Here is an 18,766-nt window from a genome sequence, read left to right on the forward strand (position 1 = left end):
GCTGGAGCACGGGCGCAGGATGCCCTGGCCCTGGGAAAGCTGGTGGGCTGGTCTTCAGAGTCACCGGGATGGCTCAGTGGGTAGATGGGGGAGCCAGGACTCCTGGGTTCTCTCCTTAGCTCTGGGAGGGGTGTGGGGTCTAGTGGGGTGAGTGGAGCTGAAAGATCAAGAATCCTGGGTTGTATTTCCTAGTTCTGTGCATTGACTCCTTATCCCTTATTTTAACCACAAAATCACCCCTGAGAATCAGGGATAGAACCCAGGAGTCCTGGCTCCCAGCACTCCCCACTCCAATCCACTAGACCTCACGCCCTTCCCAGAGGTGGGGATAGAACCCAGGAGTCTTGGGTCCCAGAACCCTCCCCCTGCCCCCGCTCTGACCAGTAGACTCCACTCCGCTCCACCTTTGATAATATTTATGAAAATTTCCCTAACAACCGCTTCCATGTTGTCCAAGCTGCCCACTTGGCCCCCACCCCACCACAGCCATTTCCTGTGTGTTTGCTTACACGATCTCATGCATCCTACGTCCTCCGATCTCTCTGGCGCTGCCCCCCGCCCCATCTGCTCCTGCCCCTGGCTAAACAGGAAACTGAGCTAAATAAATACAGGAGTCGGCTCCATCAATTCCAGCCATATGTCTAGTGTCAGCTAATGGAACGGGAGCCTGGAGGTTGCTCGCATGGCTATGGGTAAGGAGGGTTGTAAGCCAGGACCCCTGGGTTCTATCCACATGTTTGTGAGGGGAGTGGGATCTAGTGGGTTAGGGCAGGGGGGCTGGAGCCAGTACTTCTGGGGTCTATCTCCAGGCCGGGCAGGGTGTGATGGATGCAACGGGTTCTCCCCCCCAGGATGCCACCTGGAAATGGGGTACCACTGAGCCCCCTGACCCGCCAGCATGGGCTCCCTCTCACACTGTACTGCTGTGACAAGCTACAAAGCCCTCCAGCCTGCACTTTCCCCACCATGTATACAGGTAGGGACACACCCAGCTGCTCAGGCACCCACCCTCTCTGGAGTATAAACCCAAAATTATACCGTCTTGCGCTGCACAGGGAATAAAATTCACCCCCTCCCTCAATGTGGAGAGGAATATTCAACAACCTTTGCCCCTGAGCCATGATTCCCCCACATTGGTTTAGATAAAGCAAAAATAAGTGTATTGACTACAAAAGATAGATTTGAAGTGATTATAAGGAATAGCAAACAGATCAAAGGAGATGACCTAGCAAATAAACAAAAAAACGCAAACTAAGCTTAATATACTAAATAGATTGGATCTGAGTAGCAGATTCTCACCCTAAGAGATGATACGAGCAGGCCGCAGATTCTAAATGGACAAGCTGCACTTGCTTTACAGCTTGGAATCTCCGCCTAGCACTCCTCCTTCTTGGAACAGATACATGATTAATATTCATAACTTCAGATACAAAAATGATACATGCATACAAATAGGACCATCATATTCAGCAAATTATAACTTTTCCAATGCATCTTGTGACAGTCAGCAGCGACACCTCCCCTAAGAGCTAGCAGCCTTTATGGCAGCCAGTGGGCATTAGGGAAAAACAGACACCTCACGTACACAGTAGCCTAAACTTTTAAACTGTCTTCCCTTCTCTGCCTTAAGGCAGTGGGAGCTGGTCCCAAACCGGTTCTCACAGACCAAATAGCAGAAGTGCAGGGCTTGTTAACCACCAAGCAAATGTTAACACAACCAGGGCCTGTGTTTAAGTGTGTATAAAAAATCTTTGGGTTTTTGTATGAGTTAGAATTTTTGTGCTCAGGTGCAAAGCTCTCCTTTCCTTTGCAGAATAAAGCAACCTCTTACTTATCCAGCTGTCTGGCTGTTATTAGCTCTCAGCTAGGTGGACCCGATATTTCGGTAACAATCTCTCATGACCCATCTTGAATAAAATGCATCATAATTATGCCATAATCATATCATAATAATATTACTGTGAAGAATATGGGGTGCAGTGTCACAACGGGATCCCTGGGGTGCAACCTGGAACTCAGGTACCACTAAGACCTGTTAGGGTCCACCAGTCACGGCTCCCATGCACACTGCGATGCTGTGACAAGCTACAAACCTCTGGCAGGTACTGGACTTACACAGCCATTCACAGGCAGGGACGCACCCCTCTTAGTTACATGAATGCTGCCCTCGGGTACTCATGAACCAACAACAGAGAGGCTCCAGCCAATTCCCCCCAGCTCCCCAGCCTAGGACCCCAGACCTGTACCGTCCTGGCATGGTCAGAAGCCTGAGCAGTGTCAGTTCTTTGCCCAGCCCGTCCCCCTCGCCCCTGGAGAGGACATGCACACGCCTTTTGTTAACTGAGCTAAGATTTCCAAGCATTTCAAGCCAAATTCATTGTTTTAGATAAAGTATAACACAGATTTATTAACTGCAGATAGAGTTTAAGTGATTATAAGTGGTAGGTATAAAAAGCAGTGATAGTTTACCAAAGAAAACAAAATAAGCGTGCAATCTAAGGCCTTGGCTACACTGGCAATTCACAGCGCTGCACTTGCTGCGCTCAGGGGTGTGAAAAAACACCCCCCCTGAGCGCAGCAAGTGCAGCGCTGTAAAGCGCCAGTGTAATCAGCGTTGCATGCTCGTTCGCAGCGCTGCAAGCTATTCCCCGCGGAGAGGTGGAGTACTTGCAGCGCTGTGAGACAGCTCTCGCTGCCGCGGCAGCGCTGTGAATCCGCGAGTGTAGCCAAGGCCATAATCTTAAACCTCTAAGACACTAGGCAGTATTTAGATCTAGCAGTTTTCTCCACTCAATGGATGTTACAGTTCACAATACACAGGTTTCTCCTTTGTCTCCTCTGCTGAAGTTCTCTCTCTTCTCAGTGTCCTTGTGGCTTGCAGCGTAGGTGGGGGAGGAGAAAAGGCCAAGCCATGCAGCCTCTGTCTCTTAATACCAAGACCCGTCCTGATGGGCTTTGCTGAGTCACAGTGACCAAGTAAATCCCCCATTGTGTGGTGCTTCTGCAACTGTCATTGAATTGTAAATCCCTTGATTGCAACACCCCCGTTGATGAATGGCCAGTGAACGGCCACGTGGGCAGGGGTCACCACCCTTGTAGGAAGGACTCTCAAACTTACAACATATTTCTCTGACAACCATACAACAAAATCTTATAACTTCATACACACTAACGATACACATATTTGGAAAGAACAACAGGTTTCAGCAGATCATGACCTTTCATATGATATCTCACATGCATTCTTTGTATCACACATAACATAATCATGTGACATTGGTGAATATGGGATTCCAGGGTGTTGCTTTGGGGTACAGAGTGCCACAGAGGGGAGTGGGATCTAGTGGGTTGGAGGAGGAGGGGGCTGGAGCCAGGACTCCTGGGTTCTATCCCCAGCCCAGGGACAGTAGTGGAGTCTAGTGGGTTGGAGGAGGAGGGGGGCTGGCTACCAGGACTCCTGGGTTCCTTTGGCAACTGATGAGCCCATTCTCCTCTGTAGGAGCTGAGAGGATGACTTTAAATGTTTCCATCCCGCTGGTTCTCGCTGTCTACATCTTCACCTTCCTGACCGGCCTCCCGTCCAACCTTCTGGCCTTCTACACCTTCCTGATGAAGGTCCGCCAGAAACCCACCCCCGTTGACATCCTTCTCCTCAACCTCACCGTCTCCGACATCTTCCTCCTCATCTTGCTCCCCTTCAAGATGGTGGAGGCTACCTCAGGCATGGAGTGGCTCTTGCCCCATTTCCTCTGCCCACTCACCAACTACTTGTACTTCAATAGCATCTACCTCAGCTCCTTCTTCCTCATGGCCATCAGCGTTGATCGCTACCTGGGGGTGGCCTTTCCCATCAAGTACAAGCTCCGGCGCCGTCCAGCTTATGCTGTTGCCACCTCTGTGGTCTTCTGGGTGGTGGTCTTTGCCCACTGCAGCATCGTCTACATTGTCCAATACGAGGTCCTGAGCCCCAATGGGACCGCAACCTCCAATAGCACGTCCCACTGCTATGAACATTTCTCCCCTGTGCAGCTCCAGATCGTGCTCCCTGTCCGGCTAGAGTTTTTCTTCGTCCTCTTCTGCCTCCCCTTCACCGTCACCATCTTTTGCTACATCAACTTCGTCCACATCCTGGTGGCCTTGCCCAAGATCCCGGCCCAGAGGAAGCAGCGAGCCATGGGTCTGGCTCTGGCCACCTTGTTCAACTTCATAGTCTGCTTCGCCCCTACAACCTGTCCCACGTGGTGGGCTTTGTCCAGAATGAGAGCCCCTCCTGGAGGGTGTACGTTCTTCTCCTCAGCACCCTTAATGCCGCCTTGGACCCCGCCATCTTCTACTTCTCCTCCACTGCCGTCCAAAGGGCCTTCACCAACTGCCTGACTAGCCTGTGGCACAAACTCATCACCATCATGGCCTGGTGCCATCTCCCCTGCTTGACTTGCTGCGGGGAAGGGGGCAGAGAGGTAGAGGTGACCAGTGAGATGGAGGCTGAGGAGTTGATGACTTGACTTCCTGGATGAGACCGACTCTCTGCTTCCTCCGCATATCCTTCCTTGTCCCATGCTCCGCAGAAGCAAGAGATCCTGCTCTTGAGTTAGGTGTGACGGGTTCCCCCCGCCTGGAACTGGGGTACCACTGAGCCCTCTGACCCACCAACCTCTCACACTGTGTTGCTGTGACAAGCTACCAAACCTGCCAGCCTGCACTTTCGCGAGCATACATACTGGTAGGAACGCACCCAGCGGCAGTTACAAGCAGCTCTCTGACCAGCCCCTGCATGAGAAAGCTACTCCCAGCTCCTCAGGCACGCACCCCCACTGAAGTATAAACCCAAAATTATACCGTCTTGTGCTGCACAGGGAACTGTACAGCGTAAGCTCATAAAATTTGCCCCCTCCCTCAGAGTGGAGAGGAATATGCAACAGCCTTTTGCCCCTGAGTTATGATTCCCACACACTGGTTTAGATAAAGCAAAAACAAGTTTATTAACTACAAAAGATAGATTCTAAATGATTAGAAGGGATAGCAAACAGATCAAAGCAGATTTCCTAGCAAATAAACAAAGAAACACAAACTAAGCTTAATATGAGTAGCAGTCTCTCACCCTAAGAGATGATACAAGCAGGCTGCAGATTCTTAAGGGGAAGATGCACTTGCTTTACAGCTTGGAATCCCCAGGTGTTTCATTCACAGGCTAAAAATCCCTTTAGCCTGGGTCCAGCACTTCCCCCAGTTCAGTCTTTGTTCCTCAGATGTTTTCAGGAGTCTTTTTGTGTGGGGAGTGAAGAACCCCAGATGTCACTCCCTGCTTTATATAGCTTTTGCATAGGGCGGGAACCCTTTGTTCCCAAAGCTTGGTTCCCATGCCCGGTCAATGGAAAAACAGTGTCATCCCAAAATGGAGTCTAGAGACATGCCATCACATCCCATGGCCTTGTAGAGTCATAGCAGCCATGACTCAGAGGCTGTTTGTAATGTTCTCCCCAGGTGGGAGATAAGCTTCTCCTAAGGCCTATTGTTTTTTCCTCATTGCCCTGAACAGGCCCTTCCCCACCCACTATCTAGACTGAAAACATCTTGTCTGGTGGGCGTTACCCAGGTGTAACTAAATTTGAAATACAGATACATGATTCAGAGTCATAACTTCAGATACAAAAATGATACATGCATACAAATAGGACATTCATATTCAACAAATCATAACTTTTCCAATGACACTTCGCATGACTCATCTTGCATAAAATACATTATAATTATGTCGTAATCATATCATAATATCACTGCGAGAAATATGGGCCGCAGTGCCACACCGAGGACGGCATCTTCTGTCCTTCCCTGCACCTCCCGAGAGGGCCGTAGGCCTTCCGTAGACACCATCATGCAGCAGGGCTTGGAGTCGGTGCCCAACTTCCACAAGGCTTTGGCCTACTTGAGCTTCAGAGTCATTGACCAAACTTGCACAGGGGTTTGGCCGACCATGGTGTCACTGGCCTTCCTTTGCTGCTGCTGGGCCATGAGCAGGACTGGATTTACGATGGTATCAATGGTGCCGGGCCCACCCTCAGAAAGAGCCCTGGCGCCTGTGCCCCCCTGCTGCACCCCGAGGCCCCACCCCCACTCGGCCTCTTCCCCCCAAACCCCTGCTCACTGTGTGCTCCTCTCCACCCCCTCCCCCACTCCTCACTCCCTGCTCGCTCCACTCCATCCCCTGTGCCCCATGCGAGCGACAGGCGGGGCCTCGAGGGCAAGAGGCTGAGCAGGGGCGGGGCTTTGGGGCAGAACGAGACCAGGTGCTGGGGTCTAGAAAAGATTAATCTGGCCCTGGCCACGAGCGGTTGGCCAAGCACCTCCCAAACTTCAGCCTACTTCAGCTTTGCAGTGGGAGGCCCAACTTCTGCAAGAATCCCTCTCAGTGTCAGGGTCGCCATAGCGTCAAGGGCCTTCCTTTGCCGCTGCTGGTTCACAAGTGAAACATACACCGATTTCAGCTGGAGGGTCCCTCCGGCGCCCTGCACCCACTCTGGGTCTTTTCTTCTCCATGGTTGGGCCCACGGGCAAACAAGCTACTATGGGCTGTAACTGCAAGGGGGGAACCAAGTGGGGGTTGCTTGAGGGAGGGCAAACAGTCTGAGCTGAGCTTGTCCCATTTCAGGGAAACCATTTAGTGGCAGATGAACAAGGACCAGGCTCTGTGAGGGGCCTGTGAGCCCCGAGTTTGCCCTTGTTGAGCTATGGAGAGCTCCTCCTCCTTGGCCACTAGTAGTAGTGTGTGTTGGCCTCTGTGGAAATGTAGTTACCACCTCGGTGGGACTGGAACGCAAGAGGCTGCAGCCCAGCACCCTACCGCTTGAGCTAAAGGAGCAGTGCCGTGTGTTGGCGGCAGTAGTAAGGCTGTTATCTGCCATGTGGACGGGAAGGATTTGGACTCTGGACCTTCACCATCAACGCGCGGCCCTCTATGCCAGTGGAAGGGCCGGCGCCACTTGGTAGCAGCAGTGGGAACAGGCTGTTATTAATTAGGATTTGAACGCAGGACTTCCAGCACCACAGTGAAAGGCTCACGTGATCTAAAGGCAGAGTGCCTTTTGCAGCGGTAGTAGGGCTGTTATCCTGCAGGTGGGTGGAGGATGGGAGATTAGCAGGCACACGTACAATGGACACTGGTCCTTGTGGGTCCGGATGTAGAGCTGAGATCTCCCTCTCGCAAGGTCCTGCACATCCTCCCTTCGCTGGTGAATCTGGCACCCCCCAGGGGCAGTGGCTTTAGCTATGTATTAAACAAAGTTATTGATTTATTACCCAACTGAGATTATATTCTTATTCTTCAGGTCTAGTGGAGTGGGGTCTATGGGTTAGAGTCGGAGGCGCTGGGGACCTGGGTTCTATCCATGGGAGGGGACCATGGCTAGGAAGTAGGACACACACACATTGTCGCTGGCGACTTTTAATTAACTGCAGGGCATGAATCTAGCACCGCAGGTGAGCAAATAGTGTCTCTGTGGCGCCGATATTAACCAGGGGTTAATGGATAACTGGGCTGGGCAGGGCCTGGGGCAGCTTGGTGATCTCGCATGGACATCTGGAGGAACCACTGGCTTCGAGGCCATGGGACACCCCTTCCCTGGGGCTTCCGCAGAGCAGGAGCCCACTCACACAGCCCCCTGTACACACAAACTGTAAGTGTAACCGTAACAAAGCAGCCTTTGGCGGGACAAATTGCTTAGAGCAGGGCAGTCACCGCCCAAGGCTGGGGGTCCTTTGCACACCAAGGCAAACCAAACCAGCCAAACAGAGAAGACTTGGGTTTTACCCCACTGGCTAACCAGAAGTCACACAAGCAATTCCCTCAGACACTCCAATTTCCCAGTATCACCACCAGTGCCGCTCCTTATGGGGATGACTGGTTATGAAAACCAACACCCCAGTAAAAGAGAAAAGGTTCTCCTGACCCCAGAGGACCAAGCTCCAGACCCAGGTCAATATATAAGTCAAATCTTACCTACAAATCACACTGTTGCCAAGCCTTTAGAATCTAAAATCTAAAGGTTTATTCATAAAAAGAAAGAAATATAGATGAGAGTTAAAATTGGTTAAATGGAATCAATTACGTACAAAGTAACAGCAAAGTTCTTGGTTCCGGCTCGTAGCAGTGATGGAATAAACTGCTGGCTTAAGTTAAGTCTCTGGAGTACGTCCCCAGCTGGGATGGGTCCTCAGTCTTTTGTTCAGAGCTTCAGTTTGTAGCAAAGTCCCTCCAGAGGTAAGAAGCAGGATTGAGGACAAAATGGAGAAGATGCAGCTGCCTTTGAGAGTCTCTTGCCATGCGGCCTTTCTTTCTTTGTTTCAAGCATTATAGGCTGTGTCAAGTGGGTGGGTCAGAAAGTCTATGACTTTGTCCTCCACCCCCACTGCAAGGAGCTCGGGGGAGGGGACTGGGACTTGTATGCAGCATCTGCCCCCCTCCCCCCCCCCCGATACACACACACATTGCACTGGGCTCACCCCATCCCCCCACAGCTCTGCCGATGCTCCCATGTAAGCGAACGATGGGAAGCTCGCTCTGGGCCAGCCCAGGAATCACCCCGACACGGAAGCCAACGTCTATCAGTCTTGCTATCGGCCCTTAGCCTGCCAGATGGCCCTGGAGATTCAGGGCTTATGTGCCGAAGCACAGGGTAGAAATCCCCAGCTGCAGACGCAGGCAGATTGTAGCCGATTAACCATGGGGCCAGCCAGCATCGTGGCCAGCCATGACTGCTGGGGAGAGCCCCCATCCTCCCCCTGTAGAACAGCACCCCATAGCACCATCAGGGTCATCGGGGCCAGCCCTGGATGCAGGAGGAGATCCCCCACCCCGCCCCTGCAGGACAGGCCCCCCTGGGGTCAGCAGTGAGTTCACCCCACTGAGCGCACACACTGTTCCATACTGCTCTTGGAGCTCATGGTGTGCGAACGTCCCATGGGTGCGTTAGTGTGGTGAGATTTTGTATGTCTACACTACCCGCCGGATCGGCGGGCAGCGATCGATCCAGCGGGGATCGATTTATCGTGTCTAGACTAGACGCGATAAATCGACCCCCATGCCCTCTCCCATCGACTCCTGTACTCCAGCGCCGTGAGAGGCACAAGCAGAGTCGACGGGGGAGCGGCGGCAGTCGACTCACCGCGGTGAAGACACCACGGTAAATCGATCTAAGTACGTTGACTTCAGCTCCGTGATTCACGGAGCTGAAGTTGCGTAACTTAGATCGATCCCTGCCCCAGTGTAGACCAGGGCTAAGATGTGGGTTGTCACAGATGCAGTCAATCTGTCTTCTATAACTTGAACATCTAGAAATGAATCTACTGGCCTACCCCTGACATCAAGATAACGTACACAATGACTTAATACTTGATTCCCATTTGCATCGGTGCATTCATCAGCCATGTATGCAAATTTTTTGAATGTGGTGAGAGAGTTCTTCACTTTTTCAAGTGTTGAGTCTTTCACTGTGGCACCACATACTTCTAGCCAGTCAGCTGAGTTTCTTGCAGAAAGATAGTGAGCATTTGCTGGTCTTGTTTGGAACCAGTGTTCAACTTCAGGATGAACAAGTGACAATGCACTGAACATTGGCCTCCAGTTTGTAGTGTGTGGTATCTCTGGCTTAAATAGAAAGTAGGATGCCACGGCCATGTTTGTTTGCATGAACTGTGTTGTGTCTCCAGCATTCTTAACAGTCTCATTAACACGCACCGGTGTTGTCCTTGGTCAGTGGAGACTCAGAGTTCAGAGGTGCTTTCACATGAGTTCACCTCCCAGGTGGGGGGCAAGAAGGCACCTTGCTCGTTCCTCCAGCTGCTCACTGTTCGCTCCGGCCACAGCTGTTCGTTGTGCCACCGTTCACTCCATTGCTCTGTTGCCAATGGCCCTGCGCCGTCACCTTCTGCTGCCACTGTGACCTCTGTGAGTTGGTCTCTTGAGGTTCCACCAGCTCTCAGTGATTTCAGCTGAGCTCTCAGTGGGGGAACCTCGCTGCTAGTGCAGGCTGGGCCGTATCTTCCACAGAAACACTGTCCCCACAGCAAATCTAAGCACTTAGACCTGATTATCAGTGAGTTCAGCTGTAGTGGTCACTTAACAAAATAAAAGACTATCTATGGAGCCTAACCAGCTCTGTCTATAAACAGTGGAGAGGGGCAGGTCAAATAGTACTTGTGACTCAGGCAGACCATCAAGTAAAACACCTGTCCCCACCCTCTCTCTCTCTCTCTCTCTCTCTCTCTCTCTCTCTCTCTCTCTCTCGATGCCCTCAATCAGCACAGGCTACATACAGTTCTACTGCCCTTTACTCATACAATAAGAATAAAAACATTTCATTCCCAACCCCCCACATTCAAGTGATTTGTAACCCAACCGCAGCCAAAATCTATCACTTGGGCAACACAGCTCTGTTTGCTGGATACCTAGGTAGATCAGGTGTGAATGTAAACACAATCTGGTCCTGAAGCCTTTCCCTCCAGCCCCAGCTCATCACTAGCTGTCAGGGAGAGCTCATTTAGACTTTGCTGACAAATCATCATCTGAAATGATTAGGTTGGCCAACATCACCGACATGCATGCCCTGACATTGTCATAAAAAACAACAGCTGTAGAAGGAAGCTAGTCTGTGTTCATACTTTTCAAATCTATGATACTTTTTCAGATACACGTATTTTATCATACACTTTACATGCTTTTAAAGTGTGTATTAATATTTCAATTTCAATTCAAATTTCCAAACAATCACTAAATTGGCAACACTGCATGTAACTAGTTCACAAAACTGGGTGGGGGGGGGTTGAGGAAATTCAGGGGGCGTATAGGGAAATCCCTGAATCCAGCGCAGCCTCTCTTCCAGTGCTCTGTGGTTGAACCACTAGATCCCACTCCCCTCCCACAACAGGGGAGACAACCCAGAAGTGCTGGCTCATTGCTCCCCTGCTTTATCCACTACACCCTCCACCTCTGCTTGAGCCAGGAATAGAACCCAGGAATCCTTGCCCACCGCAGGGTGCAATAGGCGAGTGCAGGGGACACCACACTCGCTCGAAAAGGACCTAGGGGTCACAGTGGACGAGAACCTGGATATGAGTCAACAGTGTGCCCTTGTTGCCAAGAAGGCTAACGGCATTTTGGGCTGTATAAGTAGGGACATTGCTAGCAGATCGAGGAACGTGATTGTTCCCCTTTATTCGACATTGGTGAGGCCTCATCTGGAGTACTGTGTCCAGTTTTGGGCCCCACACTACAAGAAGGATGTGGAAAAATTGGAAAGAGTCCAGCGGAGGGCAACAAAATGATTAGGGGTCTGGAGCACATGACTTATGAGGAGTGGCTGAGGGAACTGGGATTGTTTAGCCTCCAGAAGAGAAGAATGAGGGGGGATTTGATAGCTGCTTTCAACTACCTGAAAGGGGGGGTTCCAAAGAGGATGGAGCTTGGCTGTTCTCAGTGGTGGCAGATGACAGAACAAGGAGCAATGGTCTCAAGTTGCAGTGGGGGAGGTCTAGGTTGGATATTAGGAAAAACTTTTTCACTAGGAGGGTGGTGAAGCACTGGAATGCGTTACCTAGGGAGGTGGTGGAGTCTCCTTCTTTGGAGGTTTTTAAGGCCCAGCTTGACAAAGCCCTGGCTGGGATGATTTAGTTGGGAATTGGTCCTGCTTTGAGCAGGGGGTTGGACTAGATGACCTCCTGAGGTCCCTTCCAACCCTGATGATTCTATGATTCGAGGACATGCTGGTTCACACCTCGCACGAGGAAGTAACGATTGTATCTCTCATCCATTCTGCATGGATTTCTGAGGAGAGGGACCGGTGGGGTTTCCTGGGGCTGTGACAGACCCAGACCAGTGGGATACAGGAGTCTGGTAGAGGGCAAATATACTGGTCACTGGATGAGTAGTTTTCTGTTCCCTGAGTGACCAGAGCAGGGGCTGCACTAGAGTAATCAGGAACCTGCTAGAACCAGTTAAGGCAGGCAGGCTAATTAGGACACCTGGAGCCAATTAAGAAGAAGCTGCTAGAATCAATTAAGGCAGGCTAATCAGGGCACCTGGGTTTTAAAAGGAGCTCACTTCAGTTTGTGGTGCGAGTGTGAGGAGCTGGGAGCAAGAGGTGCAAGGAGCAGAGAGTGTGCTGCTGGAGGACTGAGGAGCACAATTATCAGACACCAGGAGAAAGGTCCTGTGGCGAGAATAAGGAAGGGGTTTGGAGGAGGCCATGGGGAAGTAGCCCAGGGAGTTGTAGCTGTCATGCAGCTGTTACAGGAGGCACTATAGACAGCTGTAGTCCACAGGGCCCTGGGCTGGAACCTGGAGTAGAGGGTGGGCCTAGGTTCCCCCCAAACCTCCCAATTGACCTGGACTGTGGGTTCTTCCAGAGCGGAAGGTCTCTGGGCTGCTCCCCAACCGACATGGTGAATCTCTGAGGCAAGAAAATCTGCCAATAAGCGCAGGACCCACCAAGATAGAGGAGGAACTTTGTCACAGGCGCAGCCACAGACACAACATAACCAGCTGCCTGGGGTACAGAAAACTCACTCCCCAGCCAGGACGCAGGAGACCAGCCACCAGCTCTTCCCTGACACATCGCCTGGGGTGGCTCCAACCCTGGACACCTGGGTTCCAGCCCTTCTGCGGGCTCCCAGCACACTGGCTGCTGGAGAAGAGGTGAGGATGGGCTCTCTAGCTGCCTGGATCAGCGCTCATCTGGAGTAGAGTGGGGACTAGTGGTTAGGACGGGGGGCTGGGAGCCAGGACTCCTGGGTTCTATCAGTGGCTCTGGAAGGGAGCAGAGCAGGACTGGAGAGCTGGATTCCTTTCCCAGCCCTGGGAGGTGAGTGGGGTCTGCTGGTTAAAGCTACGGGTCAGGACTCCTGGGTTCTGGTTCCAGCCCTTATTAGAGTGACTGTATTTCCCATGCTGAATATGGGACACCTGGTAAAATTACTCATATTCAAGCAAGTTCAACGGTAATCAAATTTTCAATTTAACATCAAGTTGACTGAGCCCCTGTTAAAAAGAAATACTGGGTAGTTGGATTCTTTTTATTTACCTTCTTATCTTTAAGGCTTTAGGGTTCACAGAGGGGAGGGGTGACACCACTACCACCCCCGCACCCTCCTGACACATGGGGAGAGGTGACACACACACACACACACACTCCCGTACTCCTCTCTCACACAGTGGGGGTGACCGACCGACCCGACCCTCCCTGCCCGTCGCTCTCCGCCCTCCATGCATGGCTGGGCCCCGGGATGGACCTGCCTCTCCTGGTACCTGGCACCACGTCTTCCCAGCGCAACGTCACATGCACACCCCCCCCCAGATTTCTGCCAGGGTTCACACCAGAATGTGGCCAGCAGGGGGTTGCGGGGGGGGGGGGAAGGGATGACCTGGTCCACATCTTTGCAGAGCTCATCTCTTCCCCGGTCCCCACCGCTCCCATGTGACTGGAAGCAGCTTGTCCCTTCCTGCCCGCACAGTGTCAAAGGGCAGCTGACACCTCCAGGCTGCTGACCACCAATATAACCCAGCCGCCTCTTGGTCCCTGGCCACAGCGCGGGCGGGAAGGGGTTAAGCCCTAAGGCTGCACCAGGGCCCAGGGAACCTGACTGCAGGGGCTTCAGCGAACCGGGCCAGAGAGGTGGCTCAGCAGGGGAGGGTTCCTAGGGGACGAAGCAGCCCTGTGCTCCCTGGGGGCAGGACCCAGTGGGGGTGGGGGCAAAGAGGGTGCTAAGCCTGGGGGCTGCTGTGGAACCTGCAGGTTCAGGGAATGAACAGACTAGAAATCGCTTCTCCCCCCCTCCTTCCACTCCGGAGCTTAGCTGAGGGGCAGAGAGGTTCCCCATGTGCCAGCGCTGTGCGGGGCTTTGACACACGCAGTGCTCGGCTCCTCCTAGCCAGCGCCCTGGGCCAGAGGGTCTTGGGCTTTCCCCGGGCGCCGGCCCAGCCACAGGCAGTGGGGGAAGGAAGGAGCCTGCCAGCCAGACCGTTGGTGAGCTGAGCGCCCCGACCAGGGGCTGGTTCTCTGCACAGCACTGGGAGCGTGACGTGACCTGGTGGGGGGATATGGAGGAGCAGCGGGGTTGGGGGGATGAAGGGGCAAAGCAGGGAGAGGACAGCGAGAGGGGAAGCCGCTGGTGGGCAAGTGGGTGGTGAGCAGGGATGCGGCCAGCAGCGGGACCCACCAATACTGATGGGGGAAGACAGAAAATACGGGACAATTTGCCCATTTTTAAGAAAAAATCAGGACACAAGCAGGAGGGCTTAAACACGGGATGCTCCCTTTAAAAACGGAACGTCTGGTCACCCCTAGCCCTGACCGTTATGCGTTTTTGCCTTTACCAGTCATGCCCAGGCCTCTGTGCAAAATTTAATTTTGTTTTTGGAAAATTAAAAAACAAACAAGCAACAAAGTAAAAGGGAGATTGCTGGCTCAGCGGACCCCGGGGTTCTAGCCCCAGTGTGGGAGAGGAGTGGGGTATAGTGGTTAGAGCAGTGGGGGCTGGGAGTCAGGACACCTGGGTTCAAGCCCCAGCTCTGACCGGGAGGGGAGTCTAGTCGTTAGAGTAGGGAGCAATGAGCCAGGGCTCCTGGGTTCTATCCCAGATTGGGGGGAGTGCTGTCTAATGGTTAGAGCAGGGGGCTGGGGGGAGCCAGGACACCTGGGTTCTTCCCCCAGCATGGCCATCTCCTCTCCCTGCTCTGACTCTCTGTTCTTCCACCGGTAAAATGAGGGTGAAGATTGATGACCTACTTTTGCAACGTTCTTGCCCTTCACCGGGCAATCAGGGCTGAGCGAAGCCTGCCAGGGGGCTGGGGAGATGGAAATTTGTCTAGCTCAGCTGAGTGAGGGCATGATGGAGACAGGGAGAGGGGAACCCCGAGACAGGAGAACACAACAGTCCACGTACGGGGGCACCCAGCACTGGGATGGGGAGGTGCCAGTCAGGATGTGCGGCATGGTCATTAAATCCCCCACAGAATGGGTCCCCCACTCGGACAAAGAGACTCGAGAGGACGATTCCTTCCCCTCCCTCCCCCGGCAGCAGCTCCATTACCAAGGGTTCTGGGAACGGAACCTTCAGGTCCCGTCCGGTCGCGGTTCCATGTCCTGCCACCACATCTCAGCAGCGAGACAAGCTGGGAGGGGATGTGGGTTTCCCTCCATTAAGGAGAGCGGAGGAACTGACTGTTTCTAACTGCAGGAGGGCATGACTCTTGGAGAGAGGTGCTGGCTGGCGCATACACCCAGCCCTGTTCCTAGAACCCAGGAGTCCTGGCTCCCAGCCCCCTGCACTGATCACTAGACCGCACTCCCCACCCAGAGCCAGGGATAGAACCCAGGAGTCCTGGCTCCCAGCTCCCCACCCCCAACCCACTAGACCGCCCCCCGGCAATTGGTAGGGGAGCGAGGGACTGGTTGGACTCGGACAGTGGTTTATTTTATGGAAGAGGCTTATTAACTTTGCTTTAATGAGGCTATTTAATGATCAATCCCCACAGCTAGGATGCGGGAATAGAGCTACATGTACCCCAGGGAAGGAGGGGCCCATCGCAGCTTGGCATGAGGGCACCCACAGCCTGTCTGGGAATGGCTCAGTGGGTAGTGGGGGGAGCCAGGACTCCTGGGTTCTTTCCCTAGCTCTGGGAGGGGAGTGGGGTCTAGTGGGATGAGTGGAGCCGAAAGGCCAAGAATCCTGGGTTGTATTTCCTAGTTCTGTGCATTGACTCCTTAGCCCTTATTTTAACCAAAAAAATCACCCCTGAGAACCAGGGATAGAACCCAGAAGTCCTGGCTCCCAGTCCCCCCCCCCCCCCCCGCCACTCTGACCACTAGACTCCATTTCCTTCCACCTTTGATATTATTTATGAAAATTTCCCTCTGAGTAACAACCGCTTCCATGTTGTGCGAGCTGCCCACTTGGCCCCCACCACCACAGCCATTCCCTGTGTGTTTGCTTACACGATCTCATGCATCCCAGGCCCTCCAATCTCTCTGGCACTGCCCAGCCCCCATCTGCGCCTGCCCCGGGCTAAACAGGAAACCGAGTAAAATAAATACGGGAGCCAGCTACATAAATTCCAGACATATGTCTAGTGTCAGCTAATGGAAGGGGAGCCCTGAGCTTCCTCGCATGGCTACGGGTAAGGAGGGTTGTAAGCCAGGACCCCTGGGTTCTATCCACATGTTTGGGAGGGGAGTGGGATCTAGTGGGTTAGGGCAGGGGGGCTGGAGCCAGTACTCCTGGGGTCTAGCCCCAGGCCTGGCAGGGTGTGATGGATGTGACAGGTTCCTCCCCCCTGGGATGCCACTTGGAAATGGGGTACTACTGAGCCCCCTGATCCACCAGCCTGGGCTCCCTCTCACACTGTACTGCTGTGACAAGCTACAAAGCCCTCCAGCCTGCACTTTCCCCAGCACACAGATGGCAGGGACACACCCAGCTTCTCAGGCACACACCCTCTCTGGAGTATAAACCCAAACTGTACATCATAAGTTCATAAAATTTGCCTCCTCCCCCAATGTGGAGAGGAATATGCAACAGCGTTTTGCCCCTGAATTGTGATTCCCACACACTGGTTTAGATAAAGAAAAAAAAAAAGTTTATTAACTACAAATGATAGATTTGAAGTGATTATAAGGAATAGCAATCAGATCAAAGGAGATGACCTAGCAAATAAACAAAAAAACGTGAACTAAGCTTAATATACTAAATAGATTGGATCTGAGTAGCAGATTCTCACCCTAAGAGATGATACGAGCAGGCTGCAGATTCTAAATGGACAAGCTGCACTTGCTTTACAGCTTGGAATCCCCAGGCGTTTCCTTCACAGGCTAGAAATCCCTTTAGCCCGGGTCCAGCACGTCCCCCAGATCAGTCTTTGTTCCTCTTGCGTTTCCAGGATTCTTCGTGTGTGGGGAGCGAAGAACACCAGATAATGTCACTCCCCACCTTTAATAGCTTTTGCATAGGGCGGGAACCCTTTGTTCCCAAAGCTTGGTTCCCATGCCCGGTCAATGGAAAAACAGTGTCATCCCAAAATGGAGTCAAGAGACATGCGATCACATCCCATGGCCTTGTAGAGTCGTAGCAGCCATGACTCAGAGGCTGTTTGTAATGTTCTCCCCAGGTGGGAGATAAGCTTCTCCTAAAGCCTATTGTTTTTTTTCCTAATGGCTCATTGCTCTGAATAGACCCTTCCCCACTCACTAGCTAGACTGAAAACATCTTGTCTAGTGGGTGTTACCCACGTGTAACTAAATTTGAAATACAGATACATGATTCATAGTCATAGCTTCAGATACAAAAATGATACATGCATACAAATAGGACAAGCATATTCAGCAAACTATAACTTTTCCAATGACATCTCACATGACCCATCTTGAATAAAATGCATCATAATTGTGCCATAATCATATCATAATAATATTACTGTGAAGAATATGGGGTGCAGTGTCACAACGGGATCCCTGGGGTGCAACCTGGAACTCAGGTACCACTAAGACCTCTGTCCCACCAGTCACGGCTCCCACGCACACTATAATGCTGTGACAAGCTACAAACCTCTGGCAGGTACTGGACTTACATAGCCATCCCCAGGCAGGGACGCGCCCCTCTTAGTTACATGAATGCTGCCTTCGGGTACTCATGAACCAACAACAGAGAGGCTCCAGCCAATTCTCCCCAGCCTAGGACCCCAGACCTGTACCGTCCTGCCATGGTCAGAAGCCTGAGCAGTGTCAGTTCTTTGCCCAGTCCGCCCCCCTCGCCCCTGGAGAGGACATGCACACGCCTTTTGTTAACTGAGCTAAGATTTCCAAGCATTTCAAGCAAAATTCATTGTTTTAAATAAAGTATAACACAGATTTATTAACTGCAGATAGAGAGAATTTAAGTGATTATAAGTGGTAGGTATAAAAAGCAGCAATAGTTTACCAAAGGAAACTAACTAAGCGTGAAATCTAAAACTTCAATCTCTAAGACACTAGGCAGTATTTAGATCTAGCAGTTTTCTCCACTCAATGGATGTTACAGTTCACAATTCACAGGTTTCTCTCTTGTCTCCTCTGCTGAAGTTCTCTCTGTTCTCAGCGTCCTTGTTGCTTGCAGTGTAGGTGGGGGAGGAGAAAAGGCCAAGCCATGCAGCCTCTGTCCCTTATTTTATATCCTAAGCCCATGTGTTTAAAAGACACTAAGCCAGACCTGTCCTGATGGGCTTAGCTGAGTCACAGTGATCAAGTAAATCCCCCATTGTGTGGTGCTTCTGCAACTGTCATTGAATTGTAAATCCCTTGATTGCAACACCCCTGTTGATGAATGGCCAGTGAACGCCCACCTGGGAGGGGGTCACCACCCTTGTAGGAAGGACTCTCAAACTTACAACATATTTCATTGACAACAAAACAGTAAAATCTTATAACTTCATGCACACTAAAGATACACATATTTGGACAGAACAACGGCTTTCAGCAGATCGTGACCTTTAATATGATATCTCACATGCATGCTTTGTATGACACATAACAATCATATGACATTGGTGAATACGGGGTTCCAAGATGTTGCTTTGGGGTACAGAGTGCCACAGAGGGGAGTGGGATCTAGTGGGTTGGAGGAGGAGGGGGCTGGAGCCAGGACTCCTGGGTCCTATCCCCAGCCCAGGGACAGTAGTGGAGTCTAGTGGGTTGGAGGTGGAGGGGGGTTGGCTACCAGGACTCCTGGGTTCCTTTGGCAACTG

The 18,766-nt window shown here is 52.0% G+C and overlaps 1 pseudogene; it reads left to right on the forward strand.

The window, feature by feature from the left end:
* The first annotated feature begins 3,477 nt into the window (after positions 1 to 3,477).
* On the forward strand, positions 3,478 to 4,744 carry LOC101947651 (free fatty acid receptor 2-like; annotated as a pseudogene).
* The last annotated feature ends 14,022 nt before the right edge of the window (positions 4,745 to 18,766 follow it).

Source organism: Chrysemys picta, chromosome 20, assembly GCF_011386835.1.
Source record: "Chrysemys picta bellii isolate R12L10 chromosome 20, ASM1138683v2, whole genome shotgun sequence".
Taxonomy (NCBI): domain Eukaryota; kingdom Metazoa; phylum Chordata; order Testudines; family Emydidae; genus Chrysemys; species Chrysemys picta.